At 41.8% G+C, this 6000-nt stretch overlaps 1 long non-coding RNA gene across 7 annotated transcripts in view; it reads right to left on the reverse strand.

Moving 5' to 3' along the window:
- The window catches only part of LOC147374529 (uncharacterized), a 139132-nt gene extending 135361 nt beyond the window's left edge, over positions 1-3771 (reverse strand). The window contains exon 1 of one of the 7 annotated variants that reach the window (XR_015162864.1): positions 3573-3765. This is a non-coding gene — a long non-coding RNA (uncharacterized LOC147374529). Of the gene's footprint in view, positions 1-3572 lie in introns of all 7 variants that reach the window. The other 6 variants (XR_015162866.1, XR_015162867.1, XR_015162868.1 and 3 more) reach the window with 6 other exon arrangements.
- Positions 3772-6000: the final 2229 nt, after the last annotated feature.

The raw sequence follows: 6000 nt of genomic DNA on the forward strand, positions 1-6000 counted from the left end.
AGAGACCTGTCCATCGACAGATGAATCGATAAGGAAGTTTTGGTACATATAAGTAATGGAATATTAAAAGTGAAAGTGAAATGAAAGTGTTTATCGCTCAGTCATGACTGACTCTTTGCGACCCCACGGACTGTGGCCTGCCAGGCTCCTCTGTCCATGGAATTCTCCAGGCAAGAATGCTGGAATGGGTAGATATTTCCTTCTCCATTTTTTTCTGACCCAGGGATTGAACCCAGGATTCCTACATTGCAGGCAGATTCTTTACCATTTGAGCCACCAGGGAAGCCCAATGGAATATTACTCAGCTATAAAGAGAAATGCATTTGAGTCAGTTCTAATGAGATGGATGAACCTAGAACAGAGAGAAGTAAGTCAGAAAAAGAAAGACAAACATTTATATTAAGGTATATATATATGTATATATATATGGAATCTAGAAAGATAGTATAGATGATCCTACTTGCAGGGCAGCAAAGGAGATATAGACATAAAGAACAGATTTGTAGACACCGTTGGGGGAAGGAGAGGGTGGAATGATTTGACAGAGAAGCACTGAAACATACATATTACCATATGTAAAACAGATAACCAGTGGGAGTTTGCTGTATGACAGGGAACCCAAAGCCAGTGCTCTGTGACAGCCTAGAGGGGTGGAGTGGGGAGAGAGGTGGGAGGAGGGTTCAGGACGGATGAGACATATGTATACCTAGGGCCAACTCATGATGATGTATGGTGGAAACCATCATAATATTGTAAAGTAATTATCCTCTAATTAAAAAAAAAAAAGAATAGGGAAAAAAAAGAAACGATGCACCATATCTCAGAACCTCAGGAAGTCATTTAGGAGATCACCTATACACAAACTTAGAACACAGTTCTCAGCGTTGACTATATCCTGACAACATAAGGGTGCTAAGAAAACACTCAACATCAGCTGCAGTAATCAGACCTATACACATCAGATTTCCATCACTTGCCACAATATGAATTTCCACAATATAGATAAGATGGATGGAAAAGATTTTTCTTTTCAATAAAAGTGATACTTTAATCACTATCTTTCAAAGCTCAGGGAGCAATCTTTGGTGAAATATTTTTTAAAATGTATTCCATTTTTTAGTATAAAATTTATCCAACTTCAATATCACCATGTTTTTATTTTTATAATTTATATAAAACAAAGTTTCACAGGCTAATAGAGTAACACATCTTTCATCTTTGATTCTATGGAATCTAACTTTGTTTAAACCACATACTATAAGGTTAGAAAGAAAGGAAAATCAAAGTAAACGTTCACTATTTAGGCAATATCACTCTCCTAATTAATAAGTTTCTACTGTAATTGCACACTAGAGTCACTTGGGGAATTCAACTTAAATGCTGATTTAGTTTTTCTGTACTATTATACCACTATCAGGATGGGGAACACATGTATACCTGTGGTGGATTCTTTTTTAAAATAAAAAAATAAATAAATAAATAAATAAATAAATAAAAAAGAATTTTCCAATTAACAGATAATTCTAATACACAGCCAGACTTAAACCATGCAGCAAAATATTTAGCATATACAGTATCCTGGATAGGGTACCCTCAGTCTACTACCCTCAGATATTCTGATTCCATAATTCTAAGAATGGTCCAAGAATCTACCTTTTAGCCAAGAGGTCATTCTGAAATAGGTGTTCTACAGGTCAAATGAGAATGGTTGTCCTAAATTTAAGACCAAGTTTTGCATTTTTTCCAATCTCTGTTTATCAAGGCCTGTCTAAAGTATGCCATCCCCCCACTCCAATACCAGAGGGGTAGAACAAGAGAGTCAGGAAGGACAGGGAGATCAGAGAGCTGTTGACATGTGAGGACTCCAGCACTCTCTTAACTTTCATATAACCTAATGAAGAGAAATAAGAAAAGAAGATACCCGATGAGCAGAAGATCCACCTGTGCAAGTTTTACCCACTGGGACTATAATTCAATAAAATGTCCTAGAACCGTTGCACCAAAAATTACTTCTCACAGGGTATGAAATAAGAGGAGGACTAAAGAGAGGCCCTGTGTACTTCTAAAGGCCAGTGTAATTACTGTATCTGAAAAAATAAACTCTCAGTTGATTTCTTCAGAACTGTAATAGCAAGCCATGAACTTTAGTTCTTCATAACTTTAAATTAAAATCTTACAGGTGACATATTTTAGGATGTAAAATGTAAAACTTTATCCCACAGTGATTACAACATTCATCAAAATCAACCTGCTCTCCTTAGAAAACTGTGAAATGAAACATTTCAGGCCAATATTTTACTGAGATAATACAAGTAAACCACAGCTTTAGTCAGATATTAACCATAACCACATCCTATTGGACAAAGGAGTGACTCCCTCTAGGTATTCATGATATGAAGTAAAACTGTCTTGGTCTGGCCCGAGACATACTGAAAGAAATATTTGGTCTGAAATAGATCCCTGTGGGTAGAACAGACAGCAGAGGTAATACTACAACCACTCCACCCGACTCAGACCCTGTCAGTGCCTGTCACTCCCAGCGCCACGGACCCCCGGCGGAGGACATGGAGGGCTTTGGGGTTCCTCGTCACGACCGGCTGACAACCTCAAGCCCTATCATGTGCTCCCGCTGCCCACCCCACCCAGCATGTGCACATGGTGGCCCTCAAAATGTTGCCAACTGCACGCCCCACCGGCAGGCCCCACTAATGGAAGGCCTAGGCCTTCCAGTCCAGTCCAGTCCAGTCCTTAGTCATGTCCAACTCTCTGCAACACCATGGACTGCAGTATGCCAGGGCTCCCTGTCCATCACCCACTCCCTGAGTTTACCCACACTCATATCTATTGAGTCGGTGGTACCATCCATACATCTCATCCTCTGTCATCCCCTTCTCCTTCTGCCTTCAATCTTTCCCAGCATCAGACTCTTTTCAAATGAGTCAGCTCTTCGAATCAAGTGGCCAAAGTATTGGAGTTTCAGCTTCAACATCAGTCCTTCCAATGAATACTCAGGACTGATCTCCTTTAGGACAGATTGGTTGGATTTCCTTGCAGTCCAAGGGACTCTCAAGAGGCTTCTCCAACACCACAATTCAAAAGCATCAATTCTTTGGGGCTTAGCAGATGGTGACTGCAGCCATGAAATTAAAAGACGCTTGCTCCTTGGAAGAAAAGTTATGACCAACCTAGCCAGCACAGTAAAAGCAGAGACATTTCTTTGCCAACAAAGGTCCGTCTAGTCAAAGCTATGGTTTTTCCAGTAGTCACGTATGGATGTGAGAGTTGGACTATAAGGAAAGGCCTTCCCAGCCTGCCTCAATCCCAGCACTACCAACCCCAAAGCCACTCTGGAGACTGAGGCCAAAACCAAGGGGCAAACTGGTGGGGCTGACCCAGTCAGCCACTAACCGCCCAGAGCGAGCCAGGTGACGAGGGAGGTCCCAGAGGGCCCTATTTGGAAACTCCTTAATCCCCAAGAAGGCCACTGGAGACCTATCCGGGTCAACCAACAGCCAGCCAGGTGGACCGGCATTCTACCCGACTCCCGCCCGTACCTGCAGCCACTTGCCTACCTGTACTGCGGGAGCCCCGCATCCGGGCGGACTAAGAGCCCTTCACGCGGAAGCATGGGTGTGTGGGAGAGACCGCTGCTCTTATCAAGGGCTAGATGAGCTCCAGGAAGAGAGCATGCGCAGTGCGGCGGAACCCGCTGCCGGCCCGCAAGCAGCTGTGGGCTGTATCTCCAAGTGGCCCCCTTTTAAGCTTAATATTATAGCAACAGTTAGGATAGAGCCATGGCTTTTTGAAAAGGAGATTATTATGAGATCTGAGGGTCAATGAATAAACTATGGCAAGAAGATGAAAACAAAATAAGCAAGAGAAAAGGCCCAGTGTGGAACTCTGAAAAAGGCTAAACCCAGAGGCCCACTCTATTATCATATTGTTTGTGTTTGGGATGTTTATACTTAGATGAGAGAAAGCAAATTGACAATGGCTAACAATGGTGGTATTGCATTGCTTTAAATGAGGTTTACTACATTAATTCCGAGGGCAGCACTGAACCAGCTCACAGTTTCCCTGTGAGCTGTTTCCCCAAAACACAGTTTTTGATTTCCATAGCATGCCAGCTCCAAATCTGATATCCAAACAAGGTCAGAGTCACCAGATTCTGAGCTAGTGTTGCAAGCCTGCGTGTTAAGTCGCTTCAGTCGTGTCCGACTCTTTGCAACCCTATGGACTCTGGCCCACCAGGCTCCTCTTTGCATGGGATTCTCCAGGCAAGAATGGAGTGGGTTGCCATCCCTTCCTCTAGGGGCTCTTCCCAATCCAGAGACAGACCTGTGTCTCTTGCGGCTCCTGCATTGCAGGCGAATTCTTTATTGCTGAGTCGCGAAAGAAGCCGGTGAGCTAGTGTTCAGTTCAGTTAAGTCGCTCAGTCGTGTCCGACTCTTTGCTACCCTATGAATCGCAGCACACCAGGCCTCCCTGTCCATCACCAACTCCCGGAGTTCACTCAGACTCACGTCCATCGAGTCGGTGATGCCATCTACCCATCTCATCCTCTGTCGTCCCCTACTCCTGCCCCCAATCCCTCCCAGCATCAGAGTCTTTTCCAATGAGTCAGCTCTGCGCATGTGGTGGGCAAAGTACTGGAGTTTCAGCTTTAGCATCATTCCTTCCAAAGAGCACCCAGGGCTGATCTCCTTTAGAATGGACTGGTTCGATCTCAAACAAATCCTACAAGCCTTGTTTTAACTATAAAATGCAGATAAATTCACAGTAAGTTTAATTTAATAATAAATTCAGAACAATAAAGACAAACTTAAAAGACTATTTGACCATTTCTTCTCTAGAATCTTAAAACTGTAAGTATAGTATGCAATCACTTCTGCTATCTTCAATGTGTCTACCATATTGTAACTATACCTTGTAATGAACTGAAAGAAATTTCTCATGTTCTCTGTAGTGAATTTTGACTGAAGATAATGGATCTGGAGACAGTGGTCCCAAGAGCCACCTCAAAGGACCATGGAGAATCTGAATAATATCATATCCACAGAACATAATCATAAATCCAGGTAGGTATTACAGATACTACATTTTGAAACCTGCAGAGATAGAAAAATAAAACGAGACAGTACTTTTATGGGAAAAAATGTAGAGAGACTTGAGAATAGTTCTCTTGAGGTAGTGGTTGGTGGGTGTGGCAACTTACTTTTAAAGATCCTCTAAGTTAATGCATGTGGGTGAGCCAGCATGGCTGTAAAAGAGGGAAACAGGATAGTCTCAAATTTTGACCGGAAAAGTATGTGATATCCTGAGGAAATGTGTTAAAAGAAGTCTAAGAAGAAAAGAGCAAAAATGTGTAACAAACAACTTTCCCAGATAAAATGTCTGATATAATTGCCACTTGGATGGGATGAGGGGAAACTTGTTTTGAAAATTAGAATTTCGTCGTGGCATGGGCCAACACTTGTGAGAGTGCTCTGGAGGGTCATCATCTTTCAGGACCCACAGAGATAATGACAGTAATGGCTTCCACCAAGATGATGGTTTTCTCCATTCATGATACTAACCAATATGGAGATTCCATAATCCTCAAATGATAGCCGTAAGAAGCCACAAAGAGGTTAAAGACAGTGGTAGGATAACCAGAAAACTCTGCCCAAGGATGGTTGGTGAGTCAAGAAGCAGGAAAATGATTAGGGAGCCTTTCACTTCAAAGTTGTTGGTTCGGATACAGCCGGCATTTTTAAGCTTAACTAAATCACTTAAATTTAGAAGAGATAATATAGGACAGAAATAAATCTAAATGATACCCTTTGTGTCTTTACTTTAAGAAATTTATTTAATGAAAATATCTAGTGAGCTCAATACACTGATCTTCATTCAAGAAAAAAGTGATAAAAAGCTTTCAAACAAAATGCAAATAAAATTAAAGGTGTATATTTCATAGAAAGACTCTGAAAATTGTTGAGGAAATATTAAGTTGGACTCTGC

The sequence above is a fragment of the Bos grunniens genome, chromosome 4 (assembly GCF_055505025.1).
Source record: "Bos grunniens cultivar Pamir isolate PY7600 chromosome 4, Bosgru_T2T1.0, whole genome shotgun sequence".
Taxonomy (NCBI): domain Eukaryota; kingdom Metazoa; phylum Chordata; class Mammalia; order Artiodactyla; family Bovidae; genus Bos; species Bos grunniens.